Source organism: Pteropus medius, unplaced genomic scaffold (genome assembly GCF_902729225.1).
Source record: "Pteropus medius unplaced genomic scaffold, Ma_sr-lr_union100, whole genome shotgun sequence".
NCBI classification, from domain to species: Eukaryota; Metazoa; Chordata; class Mammalia; order Chiroptera; family Pteropodidae; genus Pteropus; species Pteropus medius.
This window is the reverse complement of record NW_024347788.1, coordinates 12304553-12330647: the sequence shown is the minus strand read 5'-3', so window position 1 is coordinate 12330647 and position 26095 is coordinate 12304553. Positions and strand designations below refer to the sequence as shown.

General features: G+C 49.5%; 1 protein-coding gene and 1 pseudogene across 1 annotated transcript in view; both read right to left on the bottom strand.

Moving 5' to 3' along the window:
• CSMD1 (CUB and Sushi multiple domains 1) overlaps positions 1-26095 on the bottom strand; it is a 1293618-nt gene that overhangs the window by 795069 nt on the left and 472454 nt on the right. The window lies entirely within an intron of this gene.
• LOC120614523 (uncharacterized) lies at positions 3737-3855 on the bottom strand (annotated as a pseudogene).

Here is a 26095-nt window from a genome sequence, read left to right as displayed (position 1 = left end):
CTCTATCCAGCTGGCTCACATGTGTCAGGCACTTAAAACCTCTCCTCTGGCGACGTGGCTCAGCTCCTCGCTGGACGTCAACGCAATCCTGACTGATGCCACATGGAGTCGACGCCACCAGCTCAGCCACAAGCTGGACGGTGAACCCGTGGGTCATGTTGGTCCTTGGTCAGAGCAAGGTGACAAGTCTCCAGGCTGATTCGCCATTCAAATTGGTAGAGGGATTTTTTCCCTCTAGAAAGAGCTGCTTGTCTCGATGTCTATAAATGTGTCCAGAACCTCACCATCGTGTACGTCAAATGAACTCAAAATTCAAGAAAATTAGATATGACCATTACCTTTTTTAAAAATAAAAGAAAGTGGGGATGAAGGGTTATTTCATGAGGAGCATTTCTGAGTAATTTAAAAAGAATGAAAGAGACCGTGGTCCTCTGTTATTTCTCTCAAAATGACATGGGACATGAATACCCCAAGTCGCAAGTGAGTGCAGCCTCTATTAAGGGTGTGGCCAACTCTTTTCAGATTTGTATTTCCTACTCCTAGTAAAAACAACAGAAAAAAAACAATATTACATTTACTTAGTCATAGGTAGGTACTGAGCAAACATTTTTGAAAAAAGCAGGGATTGGCATCTTATCACAGAAGCCACAAACCCTTGAGTAATTTGTTGATAATTTTTTTAAAAATCTCTCTCACTTAGTCTCTCGTTAGGCAGGACGCCACATTCCCTGTGTTTCCTTTGTGACTTTCCCGGTTTTCGGCACCTTTACCATCCTCACCACCTCCGTTTTTCACCAGAGTTTCTGTGAAAGGAAAATACTGTCCTTCTCAGCCTGTTCTGCATCTGGGGTGACCATGCGACACATGCTGGACAGTGGGACCTGGGAGAGTTCTCCTAGAACGCACTGGGGTTAGTTTCACTTTTCTAAGGAAAGGGAAGACCCAGCTGGCACTTCTCTGCACCCCGCCCCATTACCTCTTCTTTATGAGATGCTGAACTTAATGTGTGAAACTGTGTCAGCGAGGGAACCCGGAGCAGGGGTAGGAGAAGGGACCGGGGGAGTCCTTAACATCACCGAAACGCTCGCCACTGTGCGAGCTACGACCTGAGTCTTCTAAGGGGCACAAGCAGCACCTGATCCAATTCTAATCTGGGAGAGAATCTAGTTGGGTGAGACTCAGACCTAAAGCTGTTTTGCACTAGTTACAAAGAGCCTTGCCTGTCAAGTTAAAAATTTTTCTTTATTGACGGGTATCGTATCCATTGTGAAATATTGTATCTAAGCTATTGATTGTATAGATTAAACTGATGTCACAGACACATCCTGTCTGATTATCACAATACGCTTGTGAAATAAAAAGAGACGTTAGTATCATCCAAGTTTTAGGGAAGATAAATCCAAGCCCCAGATTGCGGGCTTGCTCTTGGTTACCAGGCCTGAGTCAAACTTAGCTTTTATTCTTTAAATTCCAGGGGTTGTGTGTGAGGAACACGCTCCCTCTCTGTAACATTCCCTCACTGTGTAGAGGATCGGAGCCGTCCAACTGTCATTTGGACCCAAATAACGTACCTAGCGGCGAGGAGACCGTGATCCTTTGAAGCGAATACACCTCTCTGCAAGGAGAATCCGTTAGACCGTTTGACAAATAACAAGCCAACAAAGACTGTGCGTTTCATTGGGTCGGCCTCTTCACACGTGCCTTAGCGCTTTGTCTTCAGACTACTTCACCTTATTTCAACAATCATTTAACAAAAACGCCTCTTCATCCATCAAAAGCATCCGTTATATTGATGTTTAATGCTGACGCGTTGGAGAAACTCCCTTTTAGCAGGAAGGAAGTTTGCTTGCTTTGTTTGTGTCGTGTTGTGTTGAGCTAACTGCTGGGTGATAATGCCAACTGTCCTATTAGGAGCCGGGGAGCATGCACGACCCCTTGCGTTAGGAGTACTTTGAAACACAGGGACACAGAGTTTTAAAAGATGGGAATGGCACAGTAGCTTCTGTGGCTCCTGGATGAGACAATAATAAACAAGTTTAATATTCTATAACTGTGCACTAGGATTTACTTTGAAAAATAGTTTTTCTAAACCCAAGTGTAGTAAGTAGTTTTATAAATGTGCCCTCCCTGATCATGGGAAACAGAACTCACCTGACCTTCAGAGCTCAGCAAACCCGGACCTTTCGAAACCTGAGAGCCGAGCTGACAGCATTGCGCACAGTGGACAAGTAAGGCGGACACGACGCGAGGCAGTGACCGAGCTGTGACGAGAACTGAGATCACGCGACCCCAGCACGAGCTTGGCACACCGCCGCGTCAGCGTCGGGGGAGGGCAGCACGTCTTACACCGAGAGCGAGGTAGGCCACTTGCCGTTACGATCGCCATACAGCTGATGCGATTTCCCTGAGCATATCACGGTTTTGAAGAGCGCGCCAGAGAAACAATGAACGGGCAACAGTGAAAAATCAACCTTTCAACACTGACTGCGCTGACGACTCTCCCGCGGACAGCACCTAAGGACATAAAATAACACGCGGACACCACGGAGGCTGCGTTTATGTGAAATGGCGCTCCCGTGAGGTGTTCTTTATGTACAGATGTCAAGCAGCCTTTGGGGACGGACAGGATAAGTGACCTCTATCGATGTTGCAGCAGGAAATAAGACAGTTCTGAAACCGGGGACACGGCGTCCACCCGCCCTGTGCGTCCGCGTCGGTCCTTCCTGAGGGGTGACGGGCACGCACCCCACGCGGACTCAGACCGCTTGCCGTTTGACAGTCCTGTTTGACTAAACGGCATTGCAGAATAGTATTCGTGTGTCTACGTACCATGTAGAGATATCGCTTTAATGATGTCGCAGTATTATTTTCGGTGGATTTTCCGTAATTGTCTCAAGTGTGTGTCCATTACTGGACGTTTTCGTTGCTTACGGGGCTTTGTCACTGGGAAGAGCGCCACGATGAACGTCGATTTTGATTTTTAAATATTTTAAAATATTGGAGACATTGACATTTTTAAAAATATCTAAAGGTTATTCAGTTCAGGTAAATTCTAGAAGAAAGATTACTTGGTTAAATTTTAAAGCATCCTAAAGTTGTCTGGAATAAAATGCTTACACCTTCGCAGAAATTGTTTACCCGCCATACCAGGTCCACGGTAACAGGTACCCCGGCTCACCGCCAACCTCCCTGATTTCAAACAGTAGACACTCAAACTGAAAGGGAAAAGGCCACCTCTCTGCTCTTATTAGCACCGTGCGAACTGTCTTAATTGTTGTCCCTCAGCCCAAGATCCTTCAAGTGCTGGATTAATAGAAATATGGACTAGAATAGAAATGTGTTCAGTCTCACGGGGAAGCTCGGGCCGTGAAAAATGGTCTGTCACCGCCGCGCTTGGCGACGTCGGAGCTGTGGGGACTCTCGTGCCTCCGAACGTGGGCGTCCAACGCTCGCCTAGAAAATACATTTGTCATCTGGAGGCCAAAAGCTCAGCCTCCTGCTGCCGCATGTGTGGTGCTCGTCCCGGCCCTGTCCTTCTGGGCCAGACCTCAAAGCTCTTCCGTGTCAGTCACGCGCCTGGAGGTCCCCGGCATCGCTCACAGGCAGGTGGCAGCGCACAGAAAACCCTCCCTCTCCTTTTCTTTCTTTTCTGTTTTTTTAGGTGAGGCACCCCTTGGTTGACCTCACAGTTTGCAAGGATCTTGTCAGCTAACAATCCCTTATTTTTTATCTTTTATGCCTACAGCACCTGCTCTTCCTAAGAGGTCTCCCATCCAAGCGCTAACCAGACCCGACCCTGCTTAGCTTCCGAGATCAACCGGGATCGGGCGTGTTCGGGGTGACATGGCCGCAGCCGCCCCTCCTCACAGAATGGGTGGGACCCTCACCATGCCCCTAACCCTGCTCTAGGTGTCCCATCAGCCCTGATTCCTTCCACTCTCCAGCCCCCCAGTCAAGCCATATTATCCCCAGATTTAAAAAAAAATAAACAGCCAAACTCCTAACCCTTTTCCACTCCACTTTTGAACATCTGCAGCGACTCCTCCGTCCTCCATTCTTTTAAAAATAGAATTCGGACTCAGGACCTGCCGATTCTGCCCCGAGCGTCGCTCAGATCTACCCTTTTCCCGCTGCTGGTGCTTCGGGTGGCTCCACCGTAGAGCCTCAGGCGTCACGTGCCAGGCCTCGGTCTGCGGCGTCCCCCTTACGCCCCCACGCCCGCCGACATGACTCGCGTGTCTCGGGACGGCCGGCGTGTTCGTCGTCACGGTGAGTTCTCGCCTCTAGTTCTGGTCTTGAGCGTATATTCTCTCCACCCACATGACCCCCTTCCATGTATTAATGGTCTTAACATTTCGCTTTATTTATAAATCTAATATGCACTAAACAAACACGCAGGCGATAAGAAAGCCCTAATACATAATCTTCTAGGACGAGAGTGATGCCTGTCCCCCCCGAGGCACAGAATTCGTCACCTCAACAGGAGACAGGACTGGAAGAGTGTCAAAGCCATCCACTTCATGCAATGACCCCACCACCACCCCCACACACACAATTTTCATATCACACCAAGCCGAGATGCCCTGACGAGCACCTGATACCACAGGTCACAGCCCTGAAACGGATCAGTCTGAAACAACCTAACCGCTCTGCTGAGTCACCTGTTTCAAAACGTCACCTGTCCTGATCTGGGCCTGGAACTCAGTACACAGCGAACCTGTGAAATAAGAAGCTTAGATCATTTTGAGTCCCAAGGGTTGCAGACAGGACGGACTACGAGTCGGGTGGGGTGGAGGATCAAGCGTCACCCTGTAAACTAGCAAGGTGATGCTTTTGGTCCGAAGGGGCTGGAAGAGGCACAGGGGCAGCTTCAGACTCGACCGCAGGGGAGTAACGGGCAACGTGGAAATTTTACAAGATGGCTTCACGGCCTGCACTCGAGAAAAGTCTGAGCAAGCACAGAAGCTAACTGGCAATGGGGGCCGTGGAAAGACACGGAACGCATCTTAGAAGGAGTCCCCCAAAGCCCCAAGCCCCTTGGATGGGAGGGAGCAGGGACACGTCCGGGGAGCTGGCAGGCAGGTGGTCACAGCGGCTGGAGCCCAGTTAGTAAGGGTGGGCATCGTGCGGGGTGACACTGGAGAGACAGGTGCACCTTGCAGACCGGGGTCTTCACGCTGAGGCGGGGGTCAGAGGGGCAGGGACGTGGCAGGGAGGGGCTGCGTCTGGTTACAGAAAGACACCAGGCCACCACCTTCCGGTTAGTGCGTCGCCGTCTCTCTGCGTGTCGGGAGGTGCAGTCATTTCAGACTCCGGGTGTGTGTGTGTGTGTGCGTGTGTGTGTGTGTGTGTGTGGTTGGGGTGAGTGCATATGATGTATTTTGCTCGCACGGTGTTACGTGCGTGCCCGTGTATGGCGTCACATGGAATGTTTTGATGATGGAGAGAAAGTCTGAAAACATTTTATCCTCAGCCAACGTGAAAATTGGAAAAAGGTGGGGTCAGGATATCTGAGCCCTTCCTGCCCGTGGTAGGGATGGCTGACTCCCTCTCTGAAATACCTTCTTATGCTCGACTGTGATATATTCCTTAGAGCAATGGAGACAATTGGCCAGACGAGTTTTTGAAGGTTAAGAATTTCTGTTTCCAGAAAAATATCTATCATAGGTTTCACAAAAATATCCAGAAGCTTTCGGAATGTGTGTCTATATGTGTGTGTGTTTGTGTATGTGTCAGGATGTCTTACTTGAAGAAGACAGACTCTGAGGCCGGCAGTGTGAGGATGATGACTGCAGAATATTCAGAAAACTGCAGTGGACAAAGGAGTGTTTAAACTATTAAGTCTCCTGCGTGTGTAAAGCAGCGGTATCACGTGACAAACGTATGTTGTGATTACATTACAGCTGGGGAAGCATCTTGGCAAAAACCCGTCAGAACGCGTCAAAGGGTCATTTCCCACTGTTTCCGAAAGACTGTCGTACGTGACCGTGCGCACGTCACCTAAGTCTCCGGCACCGTGGTGAGGGGAACCCTCAAAGCGACAGTGACCCACGGCAGCGGATTACGATTTGACTTTCCTCTTCATGTCCGTGCTTCCTTTCATCTGTGCCATTTCGAGAATGACTAGTCTTTTCTCGCTTATTTTATCCTAGGCCGGGGAACACTTTGCACGCACAGGTGTGTAAGTCAACGCCTTTCTGAATATCCGTGGGTGGTCTAAAAGGTCAAGTTCGGTTCTTAGCACCAATTTAGTTTTCCGGTTAAGAGCCAGGCCTATATTTTTTAATGAGTTCACCAAAATACGAATTATTCAGCTTCTGGAGATACCATAATTGCATTATCTAATTACACATTATTTTATCAAATGACATAGGACATTTCTTAGGAAAAAAGCTTAATGTCAATTTTTGGTTTGAGTTGTTTAGAAAAGGCACTCAGATGGCATGAAATAGAAAAAGGTAGCAAATGAGAGGTGTGTATCTGATGCTAACATGGGTGGCTAATAAATAATAGTGAAAATACTTGTTTTCATGTTGTGTATATATCTGAATTCAAATTTACAGCTGAGGAAAAATACAAATATCGACTATATTTCTCATTATCAAATTTCTAAGCTAAATTACGCATCGTAGGTTCACACACAAAAAGTATGAATGACATTCTCACGAGCCAAACCCCCAGCGACCAAGAAACTCCCCAGCGGCGACCCAGTTCAGCCCCGCTGCCTCGGGACAGGGCCCGATTCTGCTCAGGTAAGACCCCTTCTGAGCATGGCGCATCGTAGAGTTTCTGCACGTCATTCACGTGGGGGTCACCACATCCGCACCATGCACCGTGCACCTCGTCACCGTCTGCCGACATCAGGGTTATTCCCCGCTCAGTGCAGCGTAGAACCTCACTCTCAGACAGACCCCTTTGCTCTCCCAAGATTTTAAATAGAATCGTCTTACGTGTCTCTTCTGCACACACGGTGCCATAGCAGATGCTCTTGAATTTGTTCCCGCCACAAAATACGACGTAAGAAGCGCACGGGACGCACGACGGTCTCCTGGGTTTACGCCTGCCCCATCCAGGCCGATGTTCTTTCTTTGAAATGTCAAGCCTCTTCCGTCGCGGTTCCTCTTGGTGTGGAGAGCCCCTGCCAGTCACCTGCAAAGGGAGACGGGCTCACGAGCTCCGGGGCGACGGCCGTCCGAGGGCTCACTCATCCATCGCCCCTTCGTTCCTGCACGGGTTTGGCCTGAGGGAGACTTCGCTGGTGACAGATCTCGGTGCGTGCAGAGAGAGCTGACATTTCTCTCTGGGCTCCGTGGCCTCAGACGGCAAATCTGTGTCATGAATCGCTGTGTCCTTCGGGAAAGGCAGCGTTTCTCCCTGGCTGCTTCCAAGCGTGCTACTTCGTCTTCTATGTTCACAGGGCTAATTATGATATGTTTTGATGTGATATTTATATATATATTTTTTATCCTATTTGGAGTTCAGTCGACTGCCGGAATCTGTAGGCCTTTGTTTCTCATCGGATTCCGGACCTTTTCGGTCGTCTCTCTGAGGACTTTTTCAATATCTCTGTCTCTCTGTCCTCGGTCCCCCTCTGCCTCTGACGACTGCTCTGACCATGTGACCATTAGCTCTTTCATCACCGCCCCGTACGTCGCTGAGACTGCCGGTAACTCCGCCAGTCTCAGTTAAACTCCGCCCGAGCCCTGAGACCCTGGACGCTGTGGACTTAGGGAACCCACCCCTCGCCCCTTCGTGTCTAGAAATGGCCCGGGAACCCCGCCCCTCGTACGGTCCAGACACGACTCACCACATCTTCCTGACCGCCATGGACCGGGCTACATCCAGACCCTCCAAATGCGCATCCTCCGTCTGTAAGTGACCGGATGAGCTGCTTTCTCGCACTGACCAGTCAGAACCAGTCGCATCTTCACCCACCATCGGTTCCTCCTGCCACCAGCTCCATGAGCCTGGCCCGCCGTCCGCCTCGGCCCCTCCTGCTCGGCCCCCTGCCCCACGCCCGGCTCCTTCTCTGCGTCCTCGGCTCCGCAGAGAGAACCGGCTGTGCCTGGTCTTTGGGGCGCCTCCCGCCTCACGGTCTGAGCCTTTTCCTACGGCAACGGCCCCTTCCGTCCTTGCAATGAGCCATCCTTCCCGATGCGCCTTCCCTGTCCAGATCTGTAGGTTCTAACCTGACCTGAATCCACAGATTCTGTCTTCTGCCGTCTTGACTCCACTGTAGAGTCCGTTCAATGAGGTCTTGGTTTTCAATTTCTGTTACCGTATTACTTGGTTCTGTCGCTCACGTCTGATTCTTATTTCCCGCTCTCATTTCTTTGCTGGTGGTTTCTATTTTCCGTTTGCCTTAGAACACTCAGAGCTGCCGGCTGAAGCCTTTGTGCGATGGCTGCTTTAAGACCATCCTCGCCGAAGAATTCCGGCCCCGCGCGGCCCCGTGTCAGCACCTGCCGGCTTCCTTTCTTGGTTTATGTTGTCGTTTCCCTGGTTCTTACTCATTGTGGCATTCACTGTACCTATACATTTTGGACACTACAATAGGAGACTCTGGGGGTCTCTGGAATCTTCTTCAGCAGCCAGTCCCGCTGAGGTGCAGCCTGGGGACCAGGTGGGTGTGTATGTCCACCTTCCTGCTGGACCCCGATGACTCTGCCCCAGTGAAAAGGCACACGGAGTCACAGAGCGCAGTGCCTCCAGGTGGAGACAGAAGGCCAGCTGTGCACTGCGCCCCGATGACACGGTGGGGTGGCGAGGAAGGCAGCAGAGACACACTCACCCTAACCCTGGCACCGCCCTCTGCCCGCCTGGCCGGGGGCAGTGACTCGGGCCCGAGGGGACGGCGGGGGGTGGGGGGCAGGGTTTTTCTGCTGGTATCGGGCGAATATTACCAGAGAGGACAAAGCTTTACCCTCTGATTCTAAGAAATGGGTGAAGAGGATTTAAAGACCAGGGAAGATAAACGCGCGATGTCTTCATTTCATATTTTCGCCGCTTGTTCTGAGTCATCTTGCCGTTTTACTTTCTTTCTCAAATTTCTGCCCAGATAAGGCCTTACCCAGAGAGCAAAGACCAGCATGGTCCTTGTTCATTAAATCGTGCTCGTTTCTCTTGAGCTGCAGCTTACGGACTGCCATGCAGAAGAAACATCCCTTAGGATTTTCCAGTGGACCAGCAACCCCCTGAGAGACTAGAAATATAAACGGACAATGGCCAGACCAAGTATAAAAACAGAACTGGGACCCGGCGCTGGCAGCAACCTATCCAGGTCCCCAACCTGTCATCCACAGTCACCCGCCCGTGGAGCCAGCCTGCCGGAAGTCAGACCTCTGTAACTAGCAACAATCCAGGAAGCCAGAAGTTACCCCTGTGACAACCAACCCCAAATGCCGGGGACTTGATTCTCACTGGCAGCTTCCCCGGCTTTGTCCTGCTTCTAACTGAAGACCAACCGGAAGCCGAACACACAGGCAGCCAGTCGCTCAGGGAGCCCCGCGCCGGCCACCACCAGGCCCCCCGAAACTGCGCCTTCCTCATTATAAAGTGTCCCCATGCCTCTGTCAGCCTTCGAGTCTCTGTCAGACAGAAGTGACAGTGGCCGACTTCTTTGCCACAGCCAGCTGTGAATAAGCATTTGGTTGGTTTTCATTTATCTTCACACACCAAACCTTTCTTCTTTTCATTGTTATCTTGTGGTTACTGTACTTATGAGAATCTTTACGTTTACATCCGTACACGGTGTCTACACTCTTTCATCAGCTATCAGGCGACTAGAGGTCCAAGAGGCAGGCGCTACACTTAAGATATTGCCCCAAATCGTATTTTTCACAAACCTGTCAACGTTAGCAAGCGACTACTAACAAAGTTTCTAAATTACACTCGCTGCCATCTTTCAGAAGTATCAATCGGTGGTTGACCGAAGACACCGTGATCCTTTTTAGCGACACAAAGATGTTTTTTTCCCTGAGTGAAACTTCTTTTTCATAGACGCGCAAACACAGTAAGGGACACGGCCATTTTTCTCGTTTCTTGTCACCCACTTCATTTTTCTGTGAATACGCATCAGGCGTCAGTCACCTCTTTCCCCTTGGATCAGATACGCGAGGGGAACGGAACTCAAGCAAACGAATGGACGTAAACTCTGTTCCCCAAAACCCGGCTTGTGGAGAAACTAAAACACGGTTACGGAATATCTAAAATACATTCGACTGACCAAGCGCAGGAAATGATGTGGGGGCAGGAGTGGGCGTCCGGGCGAGGATGGGGGCCGCCTGCCCAGGACACGATGTCCCCGCTGTGTGACAGAGAAGCGGGGGGGGACATTCCAGAACAAAAGTCATAAAATTATGTCACCGTCAGAGAACCTCTATCAGATTCCAGATTCTGAAGTTTATTTTTATTTCTACATCAAACAAAGGAGTTTGGCGAATGCTGTGAGGTGTGTGAGAAGCCGTAGACTGTGAGGCGCGGTGACACGTCGAGGCCATCGAGGCTGCTGGGGTCTCAGCGATGAGACGCTTTCATCCCGGACCGACGCGTGCACGCGTGCGCACACCCCCCCGCCCGTCCGTTCATCCGTCTGCTGCAGGTGCCTGCTCGTGCTCGTTACCCCCCGTGCACCGTGTTAGGGCACGGAGAAGCATCTGGTCACAGGCAGCCCTCCTGTCTGCAGAGGACGGAGGGGCTGCCAATCACGATCCCTGGAGAAGTACCGAATGGGAGCTGTGGCGATGGCTGTGAGGGCTGGACATTCTATAGATGGGCACGGAGGTGACACGCCCTCCACCTCGGTGTGGTCTGTCCTCGTAAAGAGTTCACACACCGTAAGCCTCACGAACGAACCATCCCATTCCCTATAATTCTAACATGTTGGTATTTGGGAAAACTGTAAAAAATTGTGTGAAAACGTATAAAGGATGAATGGCCATCCATTATATCTACATTCACTAATTTGAGACTTTTTCCTTCCACATTAAAGTCCTTTAAGACAGAGTAAAAATGTCAACAATTACATCTTACTTAAATTTTTGCTACTTTTCATAGTTCTCAATGATATTAAATTGACATGATGTGTTTGTAAAAAATATAACTCTATGAGGTACTTGAATAAGTCTATAAAATTTAATTGCAGTGGAAGGCAGGCACAGCCACCATATACCGTAAAACTAATGTCAATATTTATGCCGTGAAGAAAGGAGAGGCTTGGCAAAGCAGGTCCCATGTGTTCACAGCCTTGCGAAAGGAAGAAATTAATATTAAATCATACCTTGGCTTATTTCAAACCAAAGACTAGGTTGAAAGAAATGCTTTTCAACTGAAGACCTCCAGTACGTTAAAATGTGCCATTTCTAGCTTACTAAAAAAATAAGTTTTGTAAAAACTGTATCATTGATTTCAGGGGTTTAAAGAGAATTATGAATTGTCCAGTTACACGCATCATATTTTTAAATGTACTGGATTATATTTAGACATGGTGACCATGTCTACCTAGCCTGTGGATAACAGTGCGTGTGTACAGCGTCCGCACGTATGTGGAGAATATGTGGATATAGTTTCGTTATGTTTATGGACCCCACGTAACAGCTACAGACGAAGTTTGCACTTGGCGAGTACAAAGTAATTGCTAACTGCTGCTATGGCCAATGTTTTGTTTTTTACACACCAAATCTTAGGACGGAAGAGAGCTTCCTCCTCGAGACATAAAAACAAAACCAACATCACAAAACCAACATCACGATATGAGAGCTTACATGCACAATGAAAGTATAATGCACCAAATTAATTCTAAAACTTCAATTAACATGTTTTCCTTAGATGAATTCCGAGAAAAGCCATTGATTTACATTTGCATAGTCCCTTTTGATACGCACGCACGCGCTTTCGTTAGGCATTGGTTTAATTGCTTTTAATGGAACTAGCATATTTAGAACTTTCCGTGTGTCAAGCTCTGTTACAAACGTTCGTGGTAAAAAGACGATGGCACTGAAAACGCTCGCAGCTGTGCCATACAGGGACGGCAGATGTCCTACCACACAGCCGGCGTGGCCAGTGGCGTGCGCAGTGATGCAGACAGGTGTGGGGGGCCACGGGAGTTGGGGGCGTGGCCCATAAATGGTCCTGGAGGTAGGGCTGCTGGGACATGCAAATCGGAGACAGAACACAAATGCTTTCCCATGAATTTCTGCAGCAGAAACGACACATGAATGTAGTCCCCAGAGAGCCACAGAGCGAACGGAGAGAGGCGACATCCTCACAGCCCCTTAGGCAGCGAGCGACCTGGAACCCCCCGTTAGCGTTATTAAATCGACACGATGCGTTTTTTTAATCTAAGGACTAATACTAGAAAAGTCAAACGACCTTGAAGTAACTAGTTTGCCAAATTTCAACCACTTTCCTCTGGCGACCTAAGGGAGGGACCAAAAGGAGGTCGGGTCGCACCTCGTGGGACATGCGTGGCCGAGCCTCGGACGTCGGCGGCAGAACACCTGCCACTGAGCCCACTGGCGTTCAGCACGCAGGCCGACGGGATGGAGGCCGCCAGGCGAGAGTCAGCTCTGTTCTCTAAAAACGGCAGCAGTGCGGGCCCCCAGAGAGCACTCGGGGGGCTTCCGCGCACGGATAACGAAGAGATCAGGTGTGTAGAGGTCGTATCGGGACACGTTTACTGGGGGAGGAGGAGAAGATTTGGAGGATGAGCTTGCGGGCATCCGCTCTGTGCTGGCAGATGCTTTTTAAATGTCGCCCCACTTAACTCCTCTCACGTCCCCTCCGGAGGAGATGCGGGAAGCTCATCGTAGGGGAAGGAATTGCGAGTTCGGAGTATTTCTGAAACTTAGCTGGAGGTGATGGAAATTCAGAGGGACTGTTGAAGTGGCTGGTGGTTTTGTCCAAACGGCTAGTGGTTTTGGCCTGTGGAAGTCGGTGTGTTGGTCCTGTGTGGACGGGCTGTGTTTTACGTGGGAGAATAAACCTAATAGATTCTTTTACTGAGAAATTTAGACGAGTAGATAAAACGTTCATAAGTGACTCCCTGTAGGGAAACATACAATAGAATGTACCAAAGTATCAAAGAGTTTGATAGACTGTAATTGCTACAATAATGAGACTCCAGAGAACACTGGATGTGGTTCCTTGAGTGCTAATTGAACTTCAGATGGAAAGGGCCACACACCCTGTCCCCTTCGCCTGCAGCCAGGTGCCAGACAGATTGCCAGAGGCAAGAGGGTCCATCATGGCAGCAGTGGGACCAGAGGCTTATGGCTATTTCGAGGAATTTCGGTCCCTAATAAGAGGAGACTCCTTTTTTTTCCACACCCCAAATCGATGAACACATTTCATTTATTAGTTCGTGAATGAAAAATTCTCAGCTTCTCAGAACCAACATTAATTGTCAAAAGGATTTTCAATATGTTGACGTTTCTACTTGAGGTAGAATTCTTGCTCTAACTTGTGAGCTCTCTGTGGCCTTTCTCCTTGGCCACTCAAAACCCTGTCATGCGAATCAGACTCTTCTTCCTCTAAGGACACGACAGGCCCCATGCTGTGGCACTATTGCTCCAGGGGACACAATAGGCAGTGGCAGGGGCGGGGGGGTGGGTGGGAGATGGGACTTATAGCACAAGCATCTGGTTTAACTATTTTTCTAATCGGGGCCCGAAACGGGGGATTCGCTGGTCCCACCCTGTATGAAGCGCGCAGAAAGTTCTCGACACATACACGCTCTAAAAGCTGAAGTGCCTCGCATGCTGCGTTCCCTTGTTTTTACTTCGGAGGACTTCACTCACGGTCGTTGTTAGGTCATGACAGGATACAACCCCGCATAGCTCTGTTCATGACACTTTACCAAGTGTATACATTTGCGGGTGAAAGAAACATTGTCACCAGCAAGCAGCTGACGTCTGAGCCCGCTGTGAAGATTTCCCAGCATGCTCCTGGCAGGGCGAGATCCCAACTGTGCTACCGAAGAACAGGCTTGTGTGAGGAAGAAGCAGGTGCTGTCTTCCAACGCATCCCCATCCTCCGTTCCCCCGACGCCTGGCTAAGAGGTCTGGGTTTTCCACGAACCCCTTGGGGAGTGTTCTCCCAGGAAATCGGAACTTGCTCTAACCCCTAGGGACACAATCAGTTCCACCTGTGCCACCCGTGGCATTACGTTGAGTTTTTTAAATGCCTTTAATTGTACTGTTTGTGAGTTAAGTACGATATCAAAATGGTTTAAAGAAAACTCTGCACACGTGCGCGCGCGCGCACACACACACACACACACACACACACGACCATCGGTCACTTTTCCCATCGACGCATCTGACCCGCACCTTCCATGCTTCAAGCTCAGAGAAGATTCAGTGTGGGACACGAGAATGAAAGACGGATCAGAAAGGCGACCGTGACGTTACACGTGCGCCAGATGCTCCGAAGTATAAAAGACCTTGGTCTCCAGAGACACAACCATCTCTCTGTAGAGTCAAAGCTGACGCCCACATCAGTAGGATGCTTTTCATTAAAGGGCCATCTACGCCATGTTTATAAGTATAGAGAGATTGAGCTGCCTGAAAAATTAAAGCAAAGCAATTAATTGATTATTTCTGGTCAAATTTTACATAGAGTAATCTAACCTCTTTTTTTTTTATTATTATTCTTCAGAATTATTTCACCGATTCACATCACCTTATAATCTTAAATAGTCTTGGCAGTACTGTTTTTTCCCCAAAGCACAGAATTATTATAACGGCAAAGATGCACTAGAATATAAACAATAGCATGTGACCTCTTACGCCACAAAACGGCGCGGAAAAGTTCGTGATTGTCTTTTGTCCTTAGGTTCTCTCTTTTGAAGATTCAACTATCGTTGAAATTTGGAGATGTCGCACTGAGCGATACGTTAATCCTGAGTAGAATAAAGTGATTTTGAAAGACAAACAGACCTTTTACTGGGCGCTCAGAAACCTGCAGCGGCCTAGACCGTTCCCTAGAGTGCGGGCCGCTGAGATGCTGAGCCGGGGAGCACACAGGGGCTGAGGCAGCCTGGCACAGGCTTCCTTGTACGATGTTTGCTTGTGTTTCTGTTTGTTTGCTCGTTTGTTTTACACCTTTACACCTGCTTTCCTTGTGACCCGGTCGGTACCTCACCAGATGCCTTAGAGCAAGGAAATCTGCAGAGTTTACTCCACCTGCCCCTTCCGTGAAGACCGCACATTCTGGGGCGAGGCGGAGCTGCTCCGGCACCCCGCGTTAGCGCGGCCACCTCCTCACGCGTCCACACAGAGGTGACCTCCAGAGTCTGACATTTCCCAGACGCATCAGATGACATACGGACGGGGAGGGACCGTCGGTGCGGTGAGCCCGGATGCAGAACCCCACCACGCGTGGGCCCCGAAAAGCAGAGTCCTGTTTAAAAATTAAGCATTTTCTAAGCAGGATGATAGTTTACAAAAGAGGGGTCCCAGACCCATAATGGGAGAGAGTATTTAACAGTGGCAGCACCTAACAGGTGGCGGTGCCGTGGTGGCTGTTTGGATGTCACACGTCGCACCACGGGAGGGAGGGGTCTTCCTCCTCAGAAAATGAAACGAAATACGGACCACGAAAGCCTGGGCACAGAGAGAATGTATAACACCCACCGAATTAGTTCTACAATGTCGATCAGCGCACATTGGATCAATTCGAAAGGAAAATCACTGTCGGTCACAGCGACTTCTGTTGAGCGTGTCCACACGCCGTGCGGGGAGAAGCCACATGCGTAAGCTGCTTGGAAAACGTACAAGCCCGTGGCATCGTCGGCTGGAATCGTCAGCTCGAGCTCCCGACTGGCCGAGCACGTGGCCGTCCCCAGTGAGGAGCGGCCGGGCCAGGCCCTTGCGCCCTTCAGCGTGGTGGTGCCAGACGCACACTCAACACGCGATCGTCTATTTTTCTAACTAATGCAAGAGGCAGGACGACATGTTTCTGCTGTCCATTGCCTAAACATGAAGCCGAAAGGGCTCTGGCGACTGGCCCGGCTCGACTCCTCAGGGGGGTGCCGGGTGGCGGGGAGGGACAGTGACCGTCCCTGTTTGTCAATCCATAAGTCTTCCCGCTCCGCTGGGCCACAAGCTCAGCGGTCACAAAAGCACCTGAAAGCACACCTGTGCTGCCACCTGCTGCTCCAGAGTACTCCCACAAGCGGCCCACGTGACACGCGCGTCACTGTGCACGCCGAGACGGGCGGCTTTTCCTGGCTGTCTCTCCGTTTCCACACATTCTAAAGGTAGAAACGAGGTGCCCACGTTACGTGTTGGTCACAAGAAAGAGAAAGTGTGGGGGGCGGAGAGGAAGATGGGGAGCTGCATGCCTCCCTGAAGGGCTGAGGGGGGATCCGTTACGCCCCAGAGGCTGAGCTGAGCTACCGCAGTCGCAGGCCACCTGGCCCCCTGTGGCACGTGGTGTCCCCACACTCAGTGCCGCCTCTTTGTACAGCCTTTCCCCCCAAAATCTGCTTTTGTATAGCGAAGGAGCTGATGCATTTGGGGCCTTCCATAAGTACGTGCTCAATGCATTTTTTGAGCAAGTCAGACCGTCTCGGGGGGCGGGGGGCCTGGACCCACGCCCCGTCCCTCGTGCACGAGGAGGAAGACAACGTCCGGGTTGGCAGAGGGTGCCGTTCAGGGTGCCAGGTGTTTGCTTTGCTGCGGTGGCGATTTGATAAATCCCTGGATACATAATTAGAAGGCAGTTTAATTCCTTTATCAACATGTAGAATGGTGGGCTAATATTTCTCAGATGAGCCTGCCGTTTAGTTGGGCCTCTCCGTAAACAAATACTGAAGACAAATGCCCAGCCAACTACGTCGGGAGCGATGTTATGTGATATCTGTGCCACTTAAACTAAGCGCTCCTGTGAAACTTCTACAGGTTCTAACACCGATGATAATGATTATAGATATCGGAATAACGTTTTCGGTGTAGAAAGGAATATTTGATAACTGCTTAAGATTTTGCCTCGAGTAAAAATTCCACATGGAAATCCAAGATCTCTGCCAGTAGCTCGTCAGTGCATCTCTCACTTTCTATAAACATGCTCTCTCGCGCACATCTATTTTTCTGTTTATGCCTCTGTCCCTTGTTTGTGTGTGTGTGTGAGAGAGAGAGAGAGAGAGAGAGGAGAGAGGAGAGGAGGAGAGACAGAGAGAGAGAGAGAGAGAGAGAGAGATGTCAAATTTGTACTGAGGGTAACAGGTCATTGCTAGTAAGCGAAACAAATCTTGCGTCCGGGACCCACTTAAGTAAGGAGGACATGGAGATTAAAAACTCATGAAGTCACTAAACAGGAGCTTTTCAGTAAGAGTAAATGCAGCTTGTCTGAAATACATATCCTTACTGAATTAGTAAGTGATTAAAAATGACGTACTTTTTAAACTCAAGAATTTCATCAACGGTTTTTTCGTTCTGTTTTTATAACGCTGATTTTTCAACTCGAGAGTTCTCTATTCTTTTTCTGAAATCTCAGAGTTTTCCTTTGTCCTGGCCGTTCCTATCGGTCGATAGTCCACATAAATGAACATGATCCCTATTAGCAAGCTAACCCGAAGCTATTGGAAAAGCTAAGCTTCACTCTTAAGCCACAGAGCGATTTACAGAGAAGACTCCATTAACGCTTTCTGTTCTAAATGAGCATAAACTCCAAAAGCTCCACTGCCAGCGTGTGAGGCCAGAGGCAGGTTTCTGAGTTTATCCTCTGTGACAGCGACAGAGCGGCCCTGTCACCTGAGTCACCCGCACAGCGAGCGTCGCTGGCACCTCGTCTGGGCTGCACGCTCCGTTTGTGACTGAATGAACCTCTTCTGGCTGGATCTGTGGTCCTCGCACATGGATGAGCTTTATAAAAAAAAAAATGTGGAGATTTGTAAAGTTCCTGAAGCTCAGGCCACATTCCAGACCAATTCGTTCAGAATCTCGTGGGAGGCGGCCTGGACATTGACACTGTTTGCGAGGCCCCCAGAGGAGCTCCGGTCGCAGACGGGGATGCGGGGTCAGGGTACAGCATCGCGGCGAAGCTCTCACCTTGCTCTCCTCCCAGTGCCCTGGCACAGTGCGGCCGCCCTCGCTGGAAACCGCGGTCTCTTCCAGACGCGGTGAGAGGCCGAGGCTCACACCAGGCACCTTCTCCCTCCCTCCAACTCTGCGTCTTGGACACATGCCGCTTCTGGCTTCCACCATCTCTACGTCAGCCTCGGACAAGATACTCCTCCTCCAAAAATCAAAATAACGGCTATGTCCACTTGTGACTAACAAACAAACAAACAAACAAACAGGAGAACCATGGGCAGTAACGGCGTGAGGAGGCTGATAACAGGTAAACAGGGCAGCGATTCCTGCGGGAAGAGGAACCAGCGTTCTGCTGTGGTCCTGTTTCTGTGCCAAGAGCCGGCAGGTCGCGCTGGGGGACCCTGAGACCCGGTGACCGTGGGCGCAGGCGCCAGCTTTCTCTCTGATTGGAGCTGACAGGTGGGGACCCGGGGGAGCCCCAGGCTGCCAGAGCTCCCGGTCAAGGGGCCTGCAGAGAGGGCTGCACGGAAATGCGCAGTGTCCCCCGGGTCCCCAGCCGAGAACACAGCAGTGTGTCCACAGGACGAAATGACCCAAGGCCCAGACAGAGGCCAAGATGAAGCTGGAGAAACATCCAGCAGAGGGAGCAGGGGAGTCACCCCTGGAGCCTGTGCAGGGCGAGGCGTTTGTGCTCCCCAACCAGCGTGGGGAACCCCAAAGCACAGATCATGGGGTGCAGTGCTCCCCAGCCGGCCAGTGTGGGGAACCCCAATGCAGGGAGCACAGAGTGCAGTGCTCCCCGGCCAGCATGTGGAACCCCACAGCACAGATCGTGGGGTTCATGCTCCCCAGCCAGCCAGCGTGTGGAACCCCACTGCACGGGGCACGGGGTGCAGTGTTCACTCACTGCCTCAGCGAGAGAAGCAGCTCCAAACCGGACGCTTCTCTGGTCCCACTTAGAAAGTCTGACAGCAATTTCTACAGGATCAACTCTTTACAAGTGACGTGACTCTGTGTCAGAACAAAGCACAGGGCTGGAATGATTCAGAGATGTCCAGAAACGTCCAGTCTGAGCCGCCATGGGACACGCGCTACCGGGCACCTGGGTGCGGGCCACCCAGCCTGCAAAAGCACAGCCCCCTTGGGAGGGAAATCGGGCTGACACGAGAGCCCTTGTCCCCTGTCCAGACGGTCCCTTCACACCATGAACCTGGCTTCTGCTGGGAACCTCTCCCTTCTATGCACAGCCTCCCCAGAGCGAGGCGCCTGCGCCCCTCGCGGCCCAGCGTAAGCGCCACCGCTGTGAACGGGCGCCCCCCCCAGATCATTCATCTTGTCACTCGTGGCTGCATCTCATCTTACTGTGCAGCTCCGTTATTAACACTTGTCACTCCTCCTGACATTAGATCCAGCTCACGCCTGAAGAGTGGCATTCGCGAGTCTGTACCGTGTCACCTAATAGAGTGATCGGGACACAGAGTTCAAAACATTTGCCAAACGCTTCGTGAAGGAGGCTACTAGCATCAGGCTCCGCCGCTGAGTCGTCCTCTGAGCCCCGAAACACCCCGGGACCACCACGCCTCTCCTCCCTCCCTCCCTCCTGACGTGGCTGGACAGCTGCCCTCCCGACTCGCCCAGTTAGTAGAACCTGTGGACTGAGCCATCCGAAAGTCGTGTTCATCAAAAACCTGTCTCTACCGCTGGTGGGCTGTGTGGCCTGGGGAACTCAACTTCCCCTGAGTCTTCATCTACACAATCCAGACAAACGCGTCCAAAGTGTTTAGCCTGAGGAAGACAGGGATGATGGTTGGGGCACAGGACAGGCGCTTCCCCCGCACGGTTCCGTACTGATGAGCACGATAAAGACGCTCGGTATTTCTCGTTAAAATCAGTGTCTTCATCGCTAACATTTTCCAAATAACCCTCCTTCCAGTAAGAGTACTCCGGCGAAGGACACTAACCGCGTACGGAACTGTTTTCATCTGCGGTCCGTGGACTTTCCTTCCTCGTAGAGCAATTCCATCCATCCATTCAGAAGGAGCGAATCGAGTGTCCTTGGTCCTCACGATCTGCATGTTGTTTCCACATTTCCCACATCATCGCTATGAAAGAGGAATTTCTAACCATCCTCAAAAGGAAGACGAGAAAATGATAGTAATTTACTTCCTGTTTTTAAAAATGCCTCATTCACGCTTGGTTTCCATCACAGACCGGAGTGAAGTGTCTATGTTAACTACGTAAAGATGTAATATCATATGCTGGGTTATTTTGTCATCCATCCCTTTTATATTATTTTTTATATTATATTTACATTCTTAACATAGCTGAAAGCTTCTTCTTTTCTGACAGAATTTCTTTTCAATATATGCCTCCATGGAGGTAATGCGTTCCTCTCTAATTTTATTTTGAAGTATGATATAGTTAAGACATTTTAAACGGGAGACCTAAGTTGATTTGCCTGTCACATACGTGAACTGAGTGACTGTTTTGCAACAATCTATGTGCTGCAGAAAAGAATTAGGGACCCCCAGCCACCAAGAGACCTACGACCTTTAGCACGACGGCCAAGCATGGCAGAGTGCGGTGTCAGAATCGGCGTAGGACGCTACTTCTGGGCGTCAGAGAGGGAAAACTGTGTAGTCATGGGTTCAGGGAAGGTCGTGTAGAAATACCGCATCTGAGTTAGGCCTGAAGAATGCGCAGGACATTCATGCATGAAAAGCTCGACATACGAGACAGGCAAAGAGATGGGAAAATGCTGGACATATTCGTGGAACGTCTGAGAATATTCACCCTTTAGAGAAAATTATCTTTTTCCAAACAGTTGGTGACTAGGTCGAAAGTGCAGCAGGAAGCTGCGGATGGACAGCGGCCGGCCTGAAATCGTGTATGTAGAGAGTTCGACGGCTAAGGGATGAGGCCTCAGAGAAGTTTAGGTCATTTTTCTGACGCTTCTTCATTTTCACAATGACATCGTTGGGTACAGATTTAGCAGGTACACAGAGGCAGGGGAGTCAGTGAGGCATCTGGGGGACACAACTCAGAATGACACATGTCTGACCCCGGGAAGACAGACAGGTCCCAGCGAGACCCCAGGCGTGAAGGTCATCAGCCACTCTCAAGTTCTCTGTCTCCCCGAGAAGACAGAAGAAAACCGTAGAAAATATGGAATGAGAGGGTCTGCTAAACACTGCGAAGACAGAGGGGAAGGACGGGTCTGGGCTCAGGAGGACACACACTCGGGTTAGAAGGTGCCAAGCGGGGCGAGGCCGGAACGTCCGATGCGGGAATTCAGGGGGAGTTCAGGTATGGAGGAGCGAATTCGGAAAAGAAATCGCAAACGATGTTTGGCTTTGAGACTTCGCTGAAGCTTTGGGACAGATTTTATCCCCCAGTGGACAGCGTCTGGAGAAAAGAAGGGAGTCATGAGCCGTCGCCTCTGGGGATGCCCGCTTTCGAAGAGGAAGCCGAGGAGGAGTCAATCGAGCCGACCGAGAGACAAGCAGCGTTAGGACAGGTCGTGCTATGGACCCCCACGGAGAAGACATGTTAAACCAGAGACGGGACGTAGCGCTTCCTGGGAGACAGAGGAGTATCCAGCTGCCACCTCTGTCCTCACCGATAACCAGCCCTCATATAATGGAGACGCTTCACGTTATTAGGTGTATGAGCTAGAAAGGATGCACCACTTGTACTTAGACATGACGTAAGACTTAATCTTCATTCGTTTTCAGCACAAATTCCCATGTTATAGTGATTTGTTCTTTAAATCGTTTTTTACCCCTTACATTGTTGGCTTTGTAAGAATAATTTTAGAGGGTAAAAGTAGGCAGGACATTAACAGAAAGGTCCACGAATGTGGAAAACCTGCCGACGTCTCTCACTGCGTGAATTAAGCCTTTGCTCACACAAGCGCCTGGGTCCTTGGCAGCTGCCAGTTTGCCGCCCGTTGGCTCCTAAAAGCGAACTGCTCTCTGCTGTGCCCGCCCCTGTCACTGTGACATGCGGGCCTTCACAGCTCTAGCGAGATGCACGTGAAATAAATACATGTATAAATGAAATGCATTAACTCGTTGCATCCAAAGACCAAATTTGACTTCTCTTGATAACCTGTTTTATATAAGTATAAAATCAGGCAAGACTTGGTTTGAAAATTAAAATATATTGTGAAGTACTTATTGCTCCTGATCCTGTGTCTCTAATACAAATGAATCATTGTTGTTTTGCCAGAACGTTTTTCACTGTGATCTAGACATTAACTCTTGTAACATTCACTGATAAACTTGACCATCCCAGAAGATTAACAGTTACTGAGTAGCAGATACTGAGTACCCTCTGTTCCAGCCTCTGTGCTAGTGATTTGTGGGTTTTACTTGCAGTTCGTAATAGTGACCCTGCAGGGTAGATGTCACCATGCCCATTTATGCCGAAAGAAGGAAATACTCAGTGATGTTGACGGGTCACACACATTATAAGACAGTAACTAAGCTGGTTTTGATCCCAATTCTATGCATTTTCTGCTATGGCACACTCACTGCAAAAATTTCTTTTCTTGTGAAATAATAATTCTCTTCTCATGTGTTTAGGACTTTGTCAGCATCCATAACTTCTTCAAGCATGCTTTTTTTTGTTTCCTTCTACTTTCTACTTTTTGAACAGTTTTGATTTCTTATTTTCATAAATTTCCGTTGTCATATATAAGGTTAAAGTTGACAGGCTTACCAAAAAATATAAAATGCTGTTTCTGCTTTTTATTCTAAGTAAAGTCACATTTTTAGAAACATCTATGGCATATACACTATGGATAAAATTCCCTTTACTCTTCGAATGGCATGACTATAAGCTTATCCTACGTTTAAGAATGCTTTCCAAGCTATTTTTAGTACTGGTTGTTGCTTTATCAAAAGACTTATGTAGTTTAAATTAGAAATCTGATAAAGCATTCTCACTGTAAAAAAAAATATTAAAAATATCATAGCTTTTTTTTTTTAGAAGTTTAAGCACTGTTTTGCTAGAATATTTATAACTAACACTTGAAAGATACCCTTATTACTTTGACTTTGCTTATGTTCCGCAGGGTTTAGTTTGCATTCGATTTTTCTGTAATGGAGCCTCGCATCTGGCAGGATTTTGCTCTGAAGACAGTAACTAAGGTATTATTAGTAACTAAGGTATTAATAGGTATTATTCCACCAGGGCTCGGCTATCCACCTCCCTCTATAGGCGAAGATTGCTGATGAGGCCCCGGAAACTTCTGCATAATATACAAACACGGCACAGCAGGGAGGCCCGGGCCCTGTCAGCCCGCAGACTGGGACTTCCAAACCCCCTCCACTGACGTGCTGCCTCCCTTAAGCCCTTATCAGTGAGAGGGGTAGAGATTCCCAGACACAGGTTATTTTGGCCTTATGAGTTAAAGGATGCACACCACGCAAGCAGAAACGCACATCGTTCAGCTTTAAAAGAAGATACTTATTTTCTTTATACACTATTTTTACGTGGACAACTTTTAGTCAGTTCCTCCCTAGTCGGCATTTAACTCGGCTTAAAAGTTTGTAAAGTAACCTCGTCGTCACAATCATTTCCCAGTATATATGTGTATCAAGTCATCGCCTTGAACCCCTTAAACTCACACAGTGGTAGACGTAAATTATATGCCACTAAAGCTCGAATAACCCCATTTTATACTGAAGAGCACTCTAATAAATATCGACAGAAGATCGAAGTATTCGAACGCCGTCACCTGACCCGCCACTTCGTGACAGACGCTGACCGAGCAGGTCCCAGCATGCCTCGCTGCGGTCTTTTACAAACTAACATTACCTTTCGCATATAATGCCCATTTAGACCTGCCGTTTCAAAGTCCGCCACAACGTGAATTAAAATGGTGTTTCCGTAATAATCGTGAATTTCTAAGGCCATTATTCTATAGTTCGTGAATCTAACTGTATTAATTTGTTTCAACAGCATCCTGTGTGTTCATGTGTTTTACCCTCAGACCCCCTCGCTCCAAGTCCCGTGGAGGGAAGTCGCCCCGAGTGAGCCCGTGACCTGTCCACTTCCACACCTTTGCCCAGGGGCTCTTTCCGTGCCCGGTGTCATGCTACTCTCACTTTGCAGCCAAGTCTCCTCCGGAGTTCTGCCCGTGAATGGGGATCAGTGTCTCTTGTAAAGCCAGTTATTCGCATGTGCCTACACCATGCACTGCAGTCACTGGTGTCTGTTTATCTTCAGACACATGGATACGTAGGCGACCTGCTTCCTGTTCACCTGCCGTGGCTCTTAGCATATTATCGCACACGTACTGCACACTGAATAAGTGTTTATTCTTTTATACAATTCATGCTTTATTCTCCAGGTTGCAACTCTAGAATAACGACCACATGAAAGTCAATATCCTTCCCAACCTACCCTGTTGTGACCCCCAAGGCACCCTCTCCAACTCTGTGCCTGAGAAGAATAAGCCAGAACACCTTCTTCAAAAGCACTGGCAAGATTATTGCAGCCGCGATGAGTCTGTGTGGGCCCGGCTCAGGGCACACAGCCACAAAGCCCCGCAGGTGACACGCCACACGCCGCGTGTGGCCACATCACGTGCTTTTTTTCCAGCCATCGCACCATTTCGAAGGAGGAATCTGCCTCTGGAATCAGTAATACAAAACGCCATGCAAACGTACGGTTTCTAAGAACATGAATTTTCTCCAGAGGTTTTGGTGTGTGTTAGCTACAAGGTACCTCCCACTTTTTCCCGCAGGCGCTGTCATTCAGAAACTCGAAAACATCCCCCCGATTCTGGTAAGGGGAGCCTTGCTACACCTGTGGCTTTTGTGTTCTGGATTCGAAACCGGGTCTAACGCTGACATCTCGCTGGAGCGGGCAGAACGGGGTGGGGAGTTTAAACCCGCACCTTGGAGTTGGCCGAGAGGCAAACCTGTGATGGTCCTTACGGCTTCTTCTTCCATCGGAGTCTCGTGATCAGCAAAGCTGAAAGGTAGCTGTCCTCAGCTGCCAGTCAGGCCATCTCGATGCTTCTGCTTTTCCCAAATCTGCGAAATCACCTTTGTAAACCTTACCAGCTCCAGTCGTGTGCAAACCTCTCCGGGAGAGGCTCGTACACTGGACTCACAGTATTTTTCTTCCAAATGAAGAATTATTACTCACTCTTCATAACGCAATCAATTTGTTTAAAAGATGTGTAACGTGTTGATTAAGAATCTAACTATCCAAAGGCCCCGGGAAGGTCCTCATGCTCACGCCTCTGGGGTCGCCGGCTCTCATTCTGCTCAGAGCTCCTCTGACGTGAAAACAGTAAGTGACCGATTCGAACAATTACTAATACTTGGGGTTTTTTGTCTTATCAGTTTGTCTCGATTGAATTGCCTGGTTTGGATTTTGGCAAAATACGTGCCTCATCCTGCCCCGCAGTTGTCCTGAAATTGTCAGGTCGCTCAGGTAACGGCGACAACGAAGCGGTGGACAGAATCGCCCCCGGGTTTGTGGGTGACCAGGCGGGGAGCCCTCCGGTCGCTGGTCCCGGCCATCGTCACCACAGCTCCCACCGGGGGCTGGAGGGCTCCTCCAGAGGCCCCTCTGGGGTCCTTCTCCACGGGTCTGCTCGGTGACGAGGACAATGGCAGCGTGGTGCTCCCACGCCCCACCCCGACGATGCTGCAGGTGGCGTCATGGGTTCTTTGCAGGCACCGGTGGGTGAGGGCTGAAGAGCTAAAAACAGCGTTTCCCGCCATCACAACTGGGCCCAGGGAAAGACGTGCTCTTGTCCTGTTTCCCTCCGTGTCCCCCTCTGCCCCCACGTGACACACACACAGGTGCGGCGTGCAACGATGCGGAGACCCTGCCTCACAAGGCATTTCCTGTGATTCCTCCTGTTTGCTGACCTTGGAAGATGATTAATCGTGTGCACGTAAAGAAGTATTAAGTACTGTTATTAAGGTATGATTACTCTGTTACATAGTCGATCGTATGTGGTGAAATTTCAAGTTCAAAATTTGTGTAGAAAGGTCAAGATTTCAGGAAAACCTTATCTATGTGGTCTAATAATG